General features: G+C 43.0%; 1 pseudogene; it reads right to left on the bottom strand.

Annotated features, from left to right (window-relative positions):
• Positions 1 to 9,009: 9,009 nt before the first annotated feature.
• On the bottom strand, positions 9,010 to 10,699 carry LOC133885809 (chromatin structure-remodeling complex protein BSH-like; annotated as a pseudogene).
• Between the last annotated feature and the right edge of the window lie 8,231 nt (positions 10,700 to 18,930).

The raw sequence follows: 18,930 nt of genomic DNA, 5'->3' as shown, positions 1-18,930 counted from the left end.
TGTACTGTTCTTAGATATTTGTGCTTACTTATTTCCGGTGTGCACGATTGCAATAGGAGACGAGCAGTACGTGAGCTTGCAGGACTAGATCTTTGAAGAGTTTGAGCAACCCACTGCTGAAGGCAAGTATCATTGATCATATTTATTCAATTGTAGGAAAGTGTGTCTCCTAATTTCTAATTGCATGCTTTTGTCAATACAAATCTCATGTTTAGAGTTTATTAGTACTTTCCATGATTATCTTTATCGCCGGTGTTATAGTTGGGTGTCAAGAGTAGAAATGCTTAGTTGTACTGTCAAGTCGGGTAGGATAAATGTTAATTTGATTAATGGTCTATGCAACATGAACCGGTTTGGGTAATCTTTTGTAGCAACATGGAACATAGGGATCTATGCAGGTTGGTTTGATTGGTATAGCTGTTATGTGCGCATTGGGTGATGTGCAAGGACCTGCTTTAGATCTTAAGGACTGGTTCATGGACATGTAACCTGGCATAAAAATGCAACAACGAGGCTTATATGGTACGACCTGGTCGATTAATTGGATGTCCTTATTCTGTACGTACCAGTGGACGGTTGAGTGGCACAAGAGGGGGTCTCTACAGTGGATGGAATCTCTGTTAGCTGTAAAACCTTAGTGGGTGTTTACGGATTTGGAGGCACCTTGTAAAGGCCTTTGTCGGTGTATCAGGAACCGGAGGTCCCCGAATCCCGAGGCCAGGCCACCCTTCCACCACATGGCGCCATCCCGCGGGGTCTCTCCTGCAATATGGGAAAAGATCAAGTCCCGGGAGAAGGCGCTCGGGACCACAGTCGGTGGCCCCCGAGTACCCCAGATCCCCGATGATCCACGGAATCCAAGTATCGGGAAGAAAGTGCTTGGGGGAGTGTACGGTCACCCCCGAGCACCCTAGTCCCCCGACGACCAGGAGAGCTAAGTTCCGGGAGAGAGTGCTCGGGGCTGGGTGCGGCAACCACCGAGCACTCGGTTCCCCGAGGATCCATACAAGTGTGCCCGGGAGAGAGTGCTCGGGGGAGGTGAACAGTACCCCCGAGCACTCGGTACCCTGAGGACAAGGAAAGGCATTCTCGGGAGAGAGTGCTCGGGGAGGTGAACAGTACCCCCGAGCAATCGGTACCCCGACGACCCAGAAAGGCCCCCGAGGGGCCCACTGATGAGGTGTCAACCAGTCAAAGGCCCGAGGTCGCATTTAATGAGCGTGCATGGCCTGTCACCTCCAACTGCTCCCGCCGCGCTCAGCGTCAGTTCCTGCCATGTTCTGGCAGAGAGGCGTGGGGTTATTAATTGCACGGGTCCCGTCCCGTGCCATCCGGCCTGTCTCAGATAACGTCGTAAGGACCAAGGCGTTCCGTCTGCCGCGCTGCGGTGGCAGAGGAACAAGACAGGGCGGGCACGCCGGGCTGCTCTGCGGCTGCCCGGTGGGCCCTCTCCACGGCGCCCGTTGGTAGGGCATTTATTGTGACGGATGACCGGACGTGCGACGCATTTTCCACCCCTGGTCACTTCTCCCAGAGGAAATAATGACGCCTTTCCATTTATGGTGTCTCGGAGCTCGTGCCCCCCCTTCCGTTCGGGGCACGTTGCTGCCGGCGGGTACTTAAAGCAGCCGGCGGCACAGAAGCAGGAGAGACAAAAAAGAGAGCTGAAGAAGACGGTTGAGAGGCAACGAATAGACAAGAGCACAGCGCAAGAAAAACACGGCAGGGAAGGCTGAGCCCTGTCCCAGCCGAAGAACAAGGAGCCCCAAGCTCTTAGATAGACCAACATTCTTGTAACCAGCAACATCCTTGAGGGACTTTCTCAGGACAGTTATAGTATCCATACAGGAGTAGGGTATTACGCCCTCGCGCGGCCCGAACCTGTCTAAATTCCGGTGCATTTACTTCTTCTTGCACTAGGTCAACACCCCCACCACCGGCCGTTGCATTCATTCCCAATTATTTCTCCGACGAACGTATTCAGGATCATCCCCCCGGCCGAATCTCTAAAAAGGGGTCTCTCGGGATCCCTGCGACTGTAGTTAATCCTCCGACAGCCTTGTAGTGACCTGTCGGTGCACACCTCAAAAGTGTGTAAGGTACCGAAGGGTACCGGCAAAAAAGTTGATCACAACTCGTGGATAAAGTGTGCAGACTCTGCAGAGTATAAAATTGATTGATCAGCTGTGCTCACGGTTAAGAACGGGCTTGGACTTCTTTATGATTAGTGGGGATATTGGATGGTTGGTTTTGGGTAGTCGGATGGTGGTACCCCGATGAGTTGGTAGCCGGATATGAGATATCTGGTGAGTCTGGTAGTCGGATGGGATCCGATGAGCTGTCCCATTAATGTTGGTGTCATCACACATAGTAAATAGAATTGCTAAGTTATTTTTGAGTCCTAGATTAGGATGGTATAGATGCAATAAACTTGAGTCAAGCCTTTCTTGCCTTAAGCCTTCATGTCATGTTTTTTCCACACTTGCTGATTACTCCATGTACTCACGCTCGTCTTCTCCCAACCTCTTGAGGCTGCTCAGAATATGAGGACTTTGAAGACATCCCGATCGATGGAGCTGAGTTCTAGGTGAAGGAAGTTTTTGACCTGAAGACCATATTCTAGGTTAACGCTCCCCCGGATAACGCATGTGGATGGATGGAAGACCCGCTACTACTAGAAGTTATCTTAGTGTTTTGTTTAAGACCTACGGGTCCTTTTGTAAAGAATCTTATCGTTATGTAATGACACTGTTATGTTATCACTTGTGAAGTCACCGTATGTATGAAACTTAATTCTGGTATACATGTGGAATGTGTCTGTTTTGTTCTTTTGAAACCAGGTGTGACATTTAGTCTCATGGACAAACAAGATGGGTTTAGGTTTCAAACACCTCATAGGAGTTAACATCAAGGTCAAACAAGAGTTTTCATGAAAATATAAGGACATATTCCTTAAACAAGTGATCATGGAGTTAGGAGTATTACTTGTGTATATAGGCTTGTTCCATTTGACCATACTACAAAGAAGGGTTTAGATTTAGTATATTGATCTAATGTTTTTAGGCTAATAGTATAGTGGTGATGCATACTAGATTTATCTAGTCCTAATAGACTAAGAGAAAGACTCAGAACATCAAGAATTGAGGCCGGAACAAAAATAAGTGAAGCCAGGACAAAGAGATGATTAAATTAGACTTGTCCCATGAATTTTATTTTAATCAAATGGTTTTGAACTCAAGTTTTAGGGGATACATGTAGAGCTCTTCATAAGTTTTCCATAGAGTCCAAAGGTTGTCAAAATCAGGGTACGGAGCGAAAAGTTATGACTGAAATACATATGACAATTTTTTATTGCTACACTCACCAGATGATCCAATGTGCATGTGATTTTCACTGGATATTCTGGTGTTAATTTTTAAGCAGTTCTTCACAAGCTTTTCATAGAGTCCAACATCATTAAAATTGGAGTCCGGATTAAAAAGTTATGAGCAAAATACAGATGACAACTTTTCTGAAAATATACCCATCGGAGAGTCCGATGTGCACCTCAAAATAGTATTGGATATTCCGATGCTTAAAAAGAAGTGCATCGGATGTTCCAGTGATCAAAGAAGGATTTTGATGAAGTGTTTGTGTAGAGACGTGGTTTAGCCATGAGTTGGGATGATATACACGCCGGAGGTCCCGGTGCTAAGAGCAACTCCAGCAAACTAGCCAAATTTGGTTAGCCATATCTCTATTTGGCTACCCACTCCAAAAGATTTCCATCCATATTTTTATACACTTCAGCATACTAGCCAAATCCCACTCTCCATATCTCTTACAACGGCTTTATTCCAACATTTATTTTGTTCAACGACTATATTCCAACAGCTATGTTGTTTAACGGCTATAAAAAAACTTATTTTTTCACCATATAACCTAGGGCTAGAAATATAAATTAGTCCATCACAGTACGAAGTTCTAGGATTTTTAGAGCAACAGAAGACCACTATTTTGATTTTTTTAATTTCGGTACTGTTCACATGAAATGATAAAAATGCGTAAAAATAAAGCATTACAAAGAACTCACTTTTTCACCATATAACCTAGGGTTGTAAATAATTTTAAAAATTAGTCCATCATATAAGAAGAATATTAGTGAATTGTTTCAGATTTTTGAAAATTTATTTGAGGCCCTAACAATTATTATAATTTATAAAAGTAGTTTTTTTGGGAAAATTTTAGTTTAAATTTTATACATGCTTTTTAGGTGAATTTTAGTTTAAATTAGTGACATGTTTTTTTGGAGAATTTTAGTTTAAAAGTAGTCTTCTATTGCTCTAAAATTTTTATTTTTTAGGCTAAAAATAATTTTAGAAATTAGGCACATGGATTATGGAACACGTAAAAAAAGTTTTAGAATTTTCGAAGCAACAGGAAACCACAATTTTGATTTTAGGGAATTTGGCACTATTCATCCGGTCCTGCACAGTAGAAAAAACTTGCTGCTTCTATCCTGCACGACGTTCACAGGAGATAGCGAGGGACTTTCAGCCCGCTACATTTGCCGATCGCTGGGGTGGGGATAGCGTGTCTACAGGGATGCCAATCCAAATAGTATGTCTGCTGGAGTCACGTATTTTTGTGTAAAAATGCCGATGGCCAGTCGGATAGCGTCTCCGCCGGAGATCTCTAAGGGTTGAAAAATCAACCCTTCACAAGTAACGACTATTTCATAACCGTTAAAGTTTCGCTCGCTAAATGATTCGATACACTCATCAGAGTATTCACAAGACCATCCTATGTTCTGGATTGAGGGAGTTGGAAGTGGCGGCAATAGGAGCGAGTTGGATACGCCACTTCATCACCGCTGCACCATGGGTACCCCATTTCCTCAACGCCATGCACCATCGGCTCCCCCTGTCGCCTTCCGCTCGTGTACAGCCCCCCTCTACATCCCCTGCTGTCGCAAGCTCTTCCAACATGTTGGGCCACCCCCATCCACACCGATGTCCGGCACCAACGCGTTGCCCCTCCACACCCTCACTCCAACGTGGATGTGAAGCATAGTAGCTTAAGGTGAAGCACCTTCTGGTTAACGGTGCTCTAGGCCAGCACATCATGGGAACGGGACGGATACATCCCAGATTTGAGCAAAGGATTGCTAACTATTAAGCTTATGTAGCTACAGTAAAATGATCTACAGTTCACTAAACGAATCAAAATGAGTGAGGGCCTATACTTCACTCGATATATGTTGGATCTGCCCCTATATGGGAATAGGACGACGGAGGTAGGAGGGAAGGGCATGAAATTCAGCCCCAGCCCGACGGAGGAGATGAAGGTGCTAGCGGCGGAAAGGATCGATCCAAGAGCTCACCCACGCCGTGGTGACGTCCAAGGCGCTACCACCTTGCATTGTGCCCCCATGCAATGCTGACATCCACAACGCCACGCCATTGAATGCTTATATAATTCTTACAATAGTTTATATCGATTATGCTTCACACCATTGGCTAAATTTATGTGCCACAAGCAACAAAAATAACTTGGAAATAATAAACTATATGTGATCGTATAAAGCTGAGATGGGTTAATTTATCTTTGATAATGAGTTCGTGTATAGGTGCCCTCTCTCATGCAAAGCCGGGGCTATGTATATGCTACATCATGTAACTATGTAACTTATCATCATATTTACATTTAAAACTCTGTTTAGTTTAATAACTACCAATATATGTTCTTCTATTTTAAACCTAGAGTCCAGGGACAAGATCTATCAGGCACGGAAGCGAATTTCTATAAGACTCTATACAGAAAGACCCTCGTGAGACTCTATCCATACCATCTATCCCGTGATCTAATGGCTAGGTTGAAGATGAGAGGAAAGAAATAGACACGTGTTATCACAGGAAATATGATCTTTTGTAGAACATGATCCTATAAAATTTATAACCACTACAGTAACATTATGATCTTTCTAGTGATATGATTGTAGGTTGTCATGATTACCCTGGCTTTTTTTATCGTGCGTGTGCTGACCACGAGGAAACTTGCTCTACTGAGTTGATTTCATGCTATTTCTTCTGCTATAGGTATGGACGAAGCTGGAAGGTATGGACGAAGCTAGAGAAGGGGATGATGTAACGGGAAATAACTATGAGCAGCAAGGATGGCCGACCCAACATGGATTTGAAGATTGTTTTGGGCTGGAACAATTCTTTTTCCGGAACGGATTCTCCTCGAATTTCATTACTACTGTAATGAAATTACATACTGACTCACTGTTCGGTCTACGTCTTTACACGAACTAGGACAAAAAAACACAAAAGAAACGCCCAGCATCAGAGTTGTAGCACAGATGGCTGCCTCTAACGTGAGCCTGCCAAACCAACCAACTTAGAAGTTCACCAAAACAAACGCGTATGTGGCCAACAACAAAGTACAAATCACAAGACACAAAAGGAGTGTCAATCCAAGACGTGAGACAACAGAAATCTGACGGAGAAGGCTTCAAGAGGTGGTCCCTAGCTTTCATGTGCCCGCCATCACCTCTCCTTCTAGCTGATCTTGATGATTGGACCAGCTTGAACACTTCTCTCGCCATGTATCCTTGCAATGTTTTCAGCTTTATGTTCCGGTTCTTGGGAGTAAAGATGAGCATGGTCGCCTGAAGCGCAAGAACGCCTGTCGGTGTATCAGGAACCAGGGGTCCCTGAGGTCCGAGGCCAGGCCAGTCGTCTGCCACGTGTCACCATCCCGCGAGGTCCCTCCCGCGGGATGAGGAAAATCTAAGTTCCAGGAGAAGGTGCTCGGGGCCACAGCCTCTGGTCCCCGAGAACCCCAGTTCCCCGATGACCTGCAAAGTTCAAGTACCGGGAAGAAAGTGCTCGGGGAGGTGCCCGGTCACCCTCGAGCACTCTAGTCCTCCGACGATCAGAAGAGCTAAGTCCCAGGAGAGAGCGTTCGGGGGGCTGCGTGCGGCAACCCCCGAGCGCCCGGTTCCCCGAGGGTCAGTGCAAAAGTGCTCGGGAGAGAGTGCTCGGGGTTGCACGTGGCAGCCCCCGAGCACTCGGTTCCCCGAAGGTTCGTGCGAGAGTGCTCGGGAGAGAGTGCTCGGGGAGGTAAACAGTGCCCCCGAGTGCCCGGTACCCCGAGGGCAAGGGTAGGCATTCTCGAGAGAGGGTGCTCGGGGAGGTAAACAGTACCCCCGAGCACTCGGTGCCCCGACGACCCAGAAGGGCCCCCGAGGGGCCTGCCGATGAGGTGTCAGCCAGTCAGAGGTCCGAGGCCGCATTTAATGGGCGTGCGCGGCCTGACATCCCCAACTGCTCCCGCCGCAATGTCAGTCCCTGCCATGCTTTGGCAGAGAGGCGTGGGGCCATTAATTGCACGGGTCCCGTCCCGTATCATCCGGTATGTCTCGGGATAACATCGCCAGGATCAATGCGTTCCGCCTGCCGCCCTGCCGTGGCAGAGGAACAAGATAGAGCGGGCACGCCGGGTGCCTCTGTGGCTGCCCGGTGGGCCCTCTCAACGGCGCCCGTCGCCAGGGCGTCCACAGTAACGAGTGACCGAACGCACGCCGCGTTTTTCCACCGCCCCAGTCATTTCACCCAGAGGAAATGATGACTCCTTTTTCAGTCATGCCGTCTTGAAACTTGTACCCCTTCCTTCCCGTTTGGGGTATGTCGTGGCCGGCGAGTGCATAAAAGAGTCGGCACACCGAAGGAACAAAAGAGACACCCAGACGAAGAAGACGAACCCCACAACGAACCAAGCCAACAGACGAAGACATTGCAAGCAAGCCTGAGCAGAGCTCCTGCCGAAGAACAAGGAGCCTCAAGCTCTTAGTTAGACACTATATTCTTGTAACCAGATACATCCTTGAGGGATCCCCCTTAGGATAAGTTATTGCATCCATACAGGAGTAGGGTATTACGCCCCCGTGCGGTCCGAACCTGTCTAAACTCCGGTGTATTTACTTCCCTTTGCACTAGGTCGATCATCCCCCACCACCGGTCGTTGCATTTACTTCCACTTCCATTTATTTCTCCGACGAACTTATTCAGGATCATCCCCCGACCGAATCTCTAAAAAGGGGTCTCTCGGGATCCCTGCGACAGGAGTTAATCCTCTGACAACGCCCTCTAGTAGCATTTCCTTGTGCTGACCAGTTTGCAGACCTGCCCAATAACGAAGAAAGGCACAAGCACAATATATAATCTCAGTAGAAGATCTAACTGGTTTGTTATAAAAAACAACTCTATTTCTCAATCTCCAAATCACTCAGACTATAGCAGCTAAGACTGTCATATAAAGATTTTCTCCTCCAGGGAGAAAATGTCTGACCAAAACAAAGTATTGGGTTATGTTAGCTGGTCTGCAGTTGGCCCCCATCACCATCCCAACTAAACTCCAGATAAATTTAGCCATGACACATTCAAAAAATAAATGGTTGATACTCTCCTATTCACAACAGAACATGCATTTGGGATCCCCTTCCAATTCCTTCTAAGCAAATTATCTTTAGTGAAAATGTCATTTTGAAAAACCAACCACATAAATATCTTAATTTTCAGAGGAAGCTCACTGTATCTAGGTTACTCTCTACTCTCTAGTGGTGTAAGCTGTAGTTTTCAGCTTTTAGTCAAAGTGGTTATAATCGTTCCATATCGTACTAATCACCAGCATCCTAGCCCGTAATTTGTCACTACATTTACTTATATTTCGATTGAACTGCAGTGTTTCAGGTTTGTAGGGCAAACCTGCATCACCTCTGTCACACGTTCGCAGCCGAGAAACCCTCTCACTCACACTGCATACATACTGCTAAAGACTGAAGTACTAGTATACAACAATGGATATCCTAAGACTAATTGGCAGTCAGCATTCCCCACGGCACGGCAAAAAAGTTCCCAACAGTCGCGAAATCCTTCCCGGTTAGGCTACATCAATCAGCAGTTTGTTCGACAATCTTCTTCAGGATTACAGTTCCCAGTATGAAATTCGAGTTCTACATCCGAATCAGAGGGACTGAAGACTTACATCTTTTACGTCTTCCAGCTTCTTCTTCGGCCTGTGAAAATAGTAAAAAGTTGTATTTTCCCTTCAGCTCAGCTGTAAAAATGTTCCTAGGGATCGTAATTCCTCTTCCTATTATAGCAAGCATGGAGTTAAGAACACAAAATAACAGCTGAAAGAAGAAATGATTAGTATAATTCAGTATAGTAAATTGACTTCTCCCGTAATCAATGTCCAATGCCGACTCTTTTCCCACCTAGAACTCGAATTAAGCTCCTCTTTTCCATTGAGAACTCCAGCTTCCTCATTAGGTACAAGATCTACAACAGGCTCGTGCAGGTACCATTCCTTCCTTTTCCTGATACACCGAAAAGGAAATGCAGAATCAAGGTAGTTCCAAGACCAAACAGTAGTAAACTAGTGATGATATTACTTCAACAAAGATAACATTGTCAATCACAACAATTCCATGCCTTGCTCGCTTATCAATGTGAGATAAACGATACCATCATGACCGAACTATAATATCTTGACGAATGACGCTCCCTTTGCTCCCGAAATACTTAAACAAGTCCACTGCATTGTTCATGGCTTTACTGCAAAACATGGCCACATCAATTTCACATATCTGTATGCCTTCAATTCCACTAGATTTTTCTTGAAAAGAGAAACACTAAATTATTGCACGAACCTATTCGAAGAAAATTCTGGTGCTCGCCTTCCCTTTTTTGACAATTGCTTCTATCTCATAACAGAAACGCTCTGACTAGCAATCTGCAAAATAACAATATTTCCAATTTTCGAATAGAAGACCATATCCAACAAGGGGTTAGCCACATATATTTTTTTAATCATATATGTGAAAGAACTGTAGCCAAACTTTTCAGATTACGCCTTTTAGAAACATCAAAATGATTTGATAGCATTGTGAACTACAATTTGCAGGAAAAAGTATATCTAACCTCATAAAGCTGCTCACGGATGGAAACAGCTATTGCAAGCTGCACATCAAACAAAACTCTGTCAATGTAAAACAAAGTTGCAGAAAGTATTTACACAAAAAAAAAACGCAGTGCAAGAAATATTCAAATAACAGTAAATTCACGAGTAAACTCATCATAAGTTTCACACCACAAAAAATTACTAAGGTTAAAAAAAGGTTAATAATAGTAGCAACCGATATTCCATCAACAAATTAAACCGGTGGAATAGGTACCCCCATCAGCAGCATCAGTTAGGGAGCTTTTTATTTTACTTGTAAGACTAATAAAGTTAAATGCAAGTTCAGAGAAAATGTGACAATCTTCTTATCTGGTCATCCCACCTATATTATTTGGGGTAATTATAAAAGTGTAAACAGGGGCCGGCTAACATGGAAAACTATCACCACTAAAGATGATGCTTTAGTTGAATTAACAGTTCATTAAACTATTCACGAATTCAAGATTTGAAGTCATACCCCAACTTCAGGATCCGTGATGTTCAAATCCTTACAAAGCGTCCTTGCGAATTCCTCAGGATCACTATCAAGGTTGCCTATATCCTGGGCACCAAAAGTAAGTTGATGAAAAGACTTTACAAACATCTCAACATGAGAACTCCTGAAACCTACAAATACACACATACATACCCACAGGAACTGATCTCTGATTACAGTGTTATTCACTCGGAGGTCAAGCTGCAGATTCACCATAAACTATCACTTGAGCACACTCCTCCATTCATGTGATTAAAAAGACAAGGCACAGAAACAATCTGCAACAATTAGCCAGAGAAGCAATCCAATCATTTTCGGCAATTAGTTTTTTTCGGAAACAGGAGGGTACGTAGACCCCTACTGTGATTTTCTATTAATAAAAAAGAGTGTATGTGAAGAAGAAAAGGAGAAAGAATGTAGGTGACTACTTCAGTTGATAGTATTTTACCTGCAATGGTCTACCGTCTGTGTAATGTTGGGTCAATTGCATTGGAGGTTTCAACAATTTGCACGAGTCAAAACTTATAGATTTCGAAATTTGCTCAATAGATCGCTAAGATTGATGTATAGGTAGACTTGTCACTAACATGTGTTACTCGTGCCAAGTCCGGGTGACACACAGGGTCCACGTAAGCATCCTGAAGTATATTTGTATGGTAGCCAGTCATGTGTATGTATCCGGCCTGGCACGATGCCCCTCGATGCAAATCTTCTTCTTTCGAGATATACAATACGTGCAACCAGGAGGACACACCTGTCAGGAAATGTAATCCCGGGGTAACCCACATGTGGTTGTGAATAAACCGCAGGCAGTAGAGTACAGTGAGCACTAGCAGGAAGCAAATTTTATAAGACTCTGTCTAGAAATATCCCCATAAGATCTCATCTATATCATCTATGCTGTGATTCAATGATTGAATTGAAAAGGAGAAAGAGAAAGTTGACACATATCATCACAGGAAAGATGATCTCTATGCTGAGCAGAGCACAAGCACTGCAGGCTCGAACGGTCACCTAGTGTCCTTGTCAAACTGAGCTATGGTTTGTCCTCAATGCTATAGTATTTAGGCAACTTTGCTAATGGAGATTCAAAGTAGATATTCATATTCATATACTCTACCTAATCCATGTATATCCAAATGTTAGCCCAAGCTTTACCACTGAATGCAGCCGGGCTATGAGAAGGAGAATAGTAGACTTACAAATGGGAGAGCAATCCCTTACTCCTTGGGGGACCTCTTATCTGTCTGATGGCCGGTCTGTGCGTTGGCGCAGGTTGGCCCATGTAGCCCATTGACGGCCCATTGCAATGGCCCACCAACAAGGTAGGTTTTTTTTCTTTATTTTTGTTTCTTCATTTTTTTTCCTAATATTTCTTACTAACTAGATTAATACCCATGCGTTACAACGGGAGAGGAAAATTTACACATGATAATATAAATAAAAATAAAAAATGCAAACCATTTGAGAAAATGGTTGCTGCACCGCCCTCATAGAACCAATCAAGCTGCTTTTTGTATCTGCCAAAAAAAATGCAAATGAAATCCAAAATTGTGAAATTGATGAGAATATATATAGGATTTGAATTTAGATAGGAAAGTAGATATGCAAGTAATTACATAAATCTGAAGGTTGACTGAGAAGCCTTTATCAATCTGACAAACTGCTTTCAACTGGAGAGCACCTCCAATATTCCCATTGCCAAATAGTGCCTCCCCCTTTAGCGACCCCAACGCACTAAATGACCAGCACATCACAAGAACCCTGCACATTAACAAACAAACTTAAAAAAAGGAAGCAAGAATCGCTGGGATGGAATGACGAGATCAAATCTTGGCAAAATACGATCCTGGCAACAATGATCAACCAGTCCAAGATTGTAACAATATGATGTAGCCTAATCCGTAAATAAATATTGACCTCCTTGATCCAAGCTATCAAATGGATAAAAATGAAAAGTAACAAAAAAGAAGATTATACTTCCAAGCCCAATCTGCTAAAGCTAACACAAATGTTGAAGGGAATCTACTCTAATCTTTTAGAATTAACTGCATTCAGATATATAGAACTATCAGAATTATGGCAGAGCAGATAAAGCACACATGATCTATTCATATTATATCATGGTGTCAAGAGGATGCAAAACCATTTTCATATGCCAACCACGCGTTTGTAATATGTACAGTTAAACATCCATAGATTCCCTTTCAAGAAAAACATCCATATATTCAGTATATCAAGACTTCACAGTTTCCACGAGCTCAGACGACTTGCCTTGGAACCATGGAAAATGAGCAACTGAATGCATCTTGAATTGAAAGACATGCCTAAAAGAAGAGAACAAACATAATACATTGTTTGCAATATATCTTAATTTTTTTATATTGATTAATTGATCATTAATTTTAACCAAATACCATAAATCATTCTCAACAATTTGTAGAAAGAAAGCCACACATATCTCACCGGAATTATCTTTTATACGTCTCAAATCATATCTATTCATTATCTCTAGACAATATATGCATCTCGTCAAACAAATTGGTGATCACTGATTACTTTTGATAGGCACCAGATCGAACTGGGGTGGCAGGCCTCCGGACTCTAGCGGCCCAGTCCAGGGAGGGAGACCGGCGCGAGCCCACGCGAACGCAATGGAGGCGCTTGCTAAGGTGGAAGAAGCCCGCCCGCCTCATGCATGTGGCGCTCATCCAACCGTCGCTCCTCCGCCTCCGCCCGTCTAGCCGCCAGATCTAGCCACCCCAAGGTCAGGAGACACCGGATCTGACCACCCCTAATGCGCGTCATGGGATAGAAGGAGAGAGGGGGCAGAGGAGAGGACCGGCGGATGAGGGTGGATCGGTGGAGGAGATGGTCGAGGGGAGAGAGTCTGAAAGGGAAAGAGTCGGGGAATGAAGGGAGCGAGAAGGGGTGGGTATGCAAGCAAGGAATCGTGCGATTGATCGACGTTGAGGAGGATGCGAGCGGACGAAGGGCATAGGTGTTCAATCAGGCAAACGCACAACGATCAGACGGATGGACGGAGAACGGGTAGAGGAATCTGGTGGACGGAATATGACTTACATCTTTTTTAAGTAGGAGAGATTTATCATTTTCATTGATTTGCGATTTGTGTTTCTTATATGCATTCAACATTTTTAAAACCTTAGTTCAACATTTTAAAAAACTTGATTCAACATTTCTAAATTTTTGGTTCAATATTTTTAATGCACAAGTTTACATTTTGAAAAACTCGATTGAACATATGTTAAAACCTAGTTCAACAATTTTGACACAATAGTCCAACATTTTATGTGAAAATTTTAAAATATTATATTCGAACTAGTAAATTCCATGTTGAATTTTAAAAAAATAAAAAAGTTTTAAAAATCATATTTGATTCCGTTTTGCTGCATTAATTCTAAAAAACAATGGTTCAAACAGATTTAAAAATGAACTCACTATTTGAGAGAAAAACATGTTTAAAGTTTCAAAATCACGAACCAGATAGAGACATGTGCCCCTCCCACTCCGCTTCGTAGCCGCACCGCGCCGCGGCCATCCTTGCCGTGTATTTTTTTTCTTCGCACCAATCTTAAAGTGGCATGCTCCAATGCTCCAAAAGAGCTCCTGAAATATAAGGCTTGTTTGGCGTAACTTCATCTCCAAGCGTTTTTGAAGCTAAGACCCGCTCTAAAATTTTTAGAACCGGAGCGGTAGACAGATTGAGATATTTTTTAATATCTTATTTTTATTTTAAATTAAAGATAAATATTTAAATCACTTTATTTTATCTTATAAACTTTAAATCATATATAGATCTTAAAGTTGAAGCTTGCCAAATAAAATCCTAGATCCCGGCTCTTTGGCCATCATCGATCTTCTCGTTCGTCCATCAGAAGATGACATAATCGATTGCAGAAGCTCGAGCTGGGCGCAATCTATGTGGGCCAGTGGGCGTGATTGATTTTGCATGTCATCATTTTGGCTATGTCAGAGCTAGATGGGATTTGGGTTCGTGTTCCCATCTGTTTTGGGCTTCACCAAACCCAAAACTATGTGGTCAATGGGAGCCGTACTCTAGTGTTGTAATGGTACGTCCAAACGGAGAATAATCTCATCTTTTCACAGAGTTTTAAAAGCACTTGGATATTGAATACTCCATCTATTTCGTAATATTTGTCTATGATCTCAGAAGTATCTGTCTCAAATTGTTTGTCCATTGCGGTAATCAAAGATATTTTATGATATATTTTCTTGTTATGTCCTTAAGTGCATGCATGCATTTACTCAAATACTGATGAGTTACTTGCTCTCATTTTTAAATTTATTAGGGGTAGCATGGTCATCTCACTGTATTTTTTTACTCGATTTTAATATTTCTTGTTTTGTACGTAATGGTGAGCGTGAACAAACATTGCGAAAAGGAAGTAGTACCTACATGTTATTTATTATTCATGCCTCGTCTGGTGCACGGAAATTTTATTCTTCCGATGTAACAGTTATAGGTAAGATCATTTCTAACAATTTTTTATTTAGTTTTCTTCTTGATTTTTCTTATCTGTTTTTATTTCCTTTATTTCTTTATCCCTAACAGTTTATCTTTAAAAGAATTTGTAAAAGGAAAGGAGAGAATCCTATCTTAAATAAAATGAGCTTAAAAATCTCTTTAGAAAGAAAAACCGTTAGAACACTGAAAAAAACGAAAATCCTTTCGTAAAGAGATTCTAAATCACGAAGAACTTCCGTTATGTACGATCTAAGATTCCCACGAAACTATCTGTCTGTTTTCGAACAGGGCAGGCTATCAGTATGTGTGTACCGTGTGTGCAGATACAGTCATATCTGCAAGAAATTCGATTTGGAAGATAGTATAAAGCCGCCTCCTACACCGTACGCTTCAAACGTTGGACCGAAGGCGACAAGGGCGGGCCGGTTGGGACCATCCCGGCACAGGCAGAGGACAAGGAGTTGTGGGGGCTGATCAGGATGCTGGCCGAGCAATCACACCACAGCTGCAGTGCGCCGCTGTTGCGTCGACCCACGGCGGGGCCGTCTGCTGCTGTCCTGGCGAGAGCTAGCGATCTAGCTATAGCACGTGAAGCCGCCGCGAGCCAGCTGCCGGCGTCGCGCCACGGCGCGCACCTCGCCTGCGATATGATGGAGGGGTCCAGAGAGAGAGAGAATCGAAAGCCGGGTGCGGACGCGGTTGGGGACGCTGCGTAGTGGGCAGGCGGATCTGCTGATGAATCAAAAGCTAGCTCGTCTACGCGTGGCGCTCATGCTCGCTCTGTGGATTAACTCGAGTCACGTGGACACTTCACCAAGAAGCTACAACCTCTTTGGACACCACAGGTTCCAAATCATGACTTTAACTACTTCTTTAATTTACTACTTTTATGCTGTGAGGTATATATATTTACAGACCACAGCAATATACAGTAAGAACCTCTCTTTCTGCGACTGTGAGGTATATAGGTGCAAAAGCCGGAATATTGTTATTCCATTACAGCAGCTTACATGATACCCATGAGTTCATGTAGTAAGAACCCTGAGTGAGGATTTTGCACCTATATTAGACTTGTAAGTGATACTTTCTTCAATTATAAATAAGTATCGTTTTAGATTGTGTGTAGTCAACCGTATTAACCTCATATGTATGTTAGAGTATATGTGTTTGGTCTATTATATTTGAGTAATTTTAAATAAATCTCAATTAAATAGAGGTAACAGTGTATCCTTTAATCCTAACTTACTAGTGGAGGTGAAGGAAAACTAACTTATAAGGAATTGTCTCATCCACCCGTTTAGCATGTGTAGATGAGAGTACTAGAAGAAGACACGTACGAGCTCGCTCGCCTCTCCGGGTCGGGCATTGGACAGGGCCAGGGTGAAGGGCGCAGGCGCATGACACTTACGTGAATGGTCCGCGAAATCGAGTCCAGTAGCTGCACAGGTGCAGCCTTCTTTTACAGTTTTATTCTTTTGTTGCGTGAGCAAACTAATATATATAGAAATCATGTCGGTTAAGAATTCGATCGTGGCACGTAACCAAATCCGATCTTGGTGCATCTCAACCTCACAATTCTCTCTATATATATTTGTCGGCCGCCACCACAAAGAATATAGTAATTAGGGTTTTTGTCTTTTTTTCTCAACGTTGTGCCGACATAAGTAGTATGCTCCATCCTGCTGCACCAGCATGCATCGACAAATAGAAAAGCAGATATTTGAAACCCATTGCTCTTGGGATCCTGCACTGGAAGATAGCGAATAAGGTTTTTTTGGAAACGCTCGGTGCGATTGCTCGCCATCTGCTTTCTCTACAACATCACGGTCTGCTTCTTCTACATCATTTTCGTCGTCGTCTACTGCGTCACTATCACGAAGGCTTCTGCATCTCACGCTTCCGTCGGGTACGTTCACTGCGATCAATTATATATATTAGAAAATTTGTTGGAGCTAATCGGAGCTTGTCGAAAAACTTATCGAAGCTAGTTGGATGCATCTATTCTTATTCATGTTATATTTAGAAATTAAATTAAATCTGAAAGTGGGTTTTTTTTTTAACAATCCAAAAATCTTATTGTAGTTACTTTGATTTAATGATGACTGATTTTGCCGATGCACTAAGGCCAGATAAGTTTACCGGTTTGCAGTTTAAGAGATGGCAGGTCAAAATCACTATGTGGCTTATGGCTATGAACTACTACTGAGTTGCGCCTGGTAAGTCTACAGGAACTTTTTCCTCTGATGAGGAGAAGAATTTCGAGTAAGCCAACATACTCTTTATAGGATGTATTCTTAGAGCTCTTGTCAATCATCTCTATGATGTGCACATGCACATAAAGGACGCAAAATAGTTGTGGGAAGCACTGAATGTAAAATTTGGTGCGTCAGATGCAAACAATAAATTATATGTCATCGAGTAGTATCATGACTATAAGATGGCTAATAATCATTCAGTAGTCAAGCAGGCTTATGAGATTCTATGCATTATGAAGGAACTCGAACTCCTAAAGTGTGAATTACCCGATAGGTTTGTGGCTGGGGCATCATTGCTAAATTGCCTCTCTTGTGAAGGAATTTTACTACTGCTCTAGTGCACAAGAGACAAGAAATTTCTATTGAGAGTCTAATCACACCAAAGGAGGCGAGAGATAGTCTAGAGCAAATGTTGTGCAACAGTTCTCTAATGACAAGTTCAAAGAGAAAAATAGGAAGGCCAAACAAACCATCAAATTCAAAAAGAAGAAAATGAACAAAGATGATAAATCTTATTTCGTATGCGGCGAGGTTGAACATTGGGCTAAATATTGCTACAAAGAGAAAAATGTTAATCAATGAAATAACATCAAATCTATCAACATGACCATTGGCAACACTGAACATGAAGCTATTGGGTATTGTAATTAAGGATGGCAATCAGGTATGACGGGTACAGATAGTGCTCACCCGTACCTGTCAGTTTTTCCCACCCGCTGGTATACCCACAAACGCCCGCAGGTGAAGAGCCAGCCCAAAACCCGTTACCCGCGGGTATACCCGTTTACCCATAGGGCGGCGCGACGAAGTGGCGTGACAGGGTGGAATGGCGGCGGCGGCGGCAACAAGACAGGGTGGTGGGGTGGGTCGGGGCGAGGCAGGTGGCACGGGGAGGCATGTGGCGGCAGTGGCGAGATGGGGTGGGCCAGGGCGGTGGCAAGGCAAGGTGGGTCAGGGCGGGGTATTTATATGATGTAAATTGTTAGGGTTGGAGGTGAGATATTTATATAGCGAGTATACAGGTTTTGCGAGTATGGGTATGTCTTACTCATACCCGTACTCGTTTACCCGTTAGGTTGTATTTTTTACCTACGAACATACCCGTGGGTACCATTTGCTACCCATACCTTACCCTATTCGGGTATTTACCCATGGGTAATGGGTAATCAGGATAAATTGTCATCCCTAATTGTAATTTACCTATTATTCTTTTAGTGAATTAGTCTACTAGTTGGTGGATTGATATTGGAGTTGATATACACGTTTGTGCTGATATTTTAATATTCTCTTCTTATTATGTCGCTTGGGATTCTTCTGTTCTAACGGGGAATGGGACACATGCTTATGTTCGTGGTGTTGGCACGATATATCTGAAGTTTAATTTGAGAAAGATCGTGTAGCTGAAGAATGTGCAGCATGTCTCTTCAATAAATAAGAATCTAGTTAGTGGTCCCTTCTCTGTAGAGATGGATTTAAGGTAGCATTTGAGCCTAATAAATTATTCGTGTCGGAATATGAATTTTTTATTAGTAAAAGCTATGAGTGCGGAAGCTTGTTCCGCTTTTTCCTTTTTTTATTTCTATAATAAACATGTGAATCATATTTGTGGTAATGTTAATAGAGACGAGGCTAGCATTTAGCACTCATGATTATTTCACATAAATTTTAGTTGCATGTCTCAA

This window comes from Phragmites australis, chromosome 11 (assembly GCF_958298935.1).
Source record: "Phragmites australis chromosome 11, lpPhrAust1.1, whole genome shotgun sequence".
Classification (NCBI taxonomy): domain Eukaryota; kingdom Viridiplantae; phylum Streptophyta; class Magnoliopsida; order Poales; family Poaceae; genus Phragmites; species Phragmites australis.
Note: the sequence above shows the minus strand (reverse complement) of the source record. Positions and strands in the feature narration are given on the sequence as shown.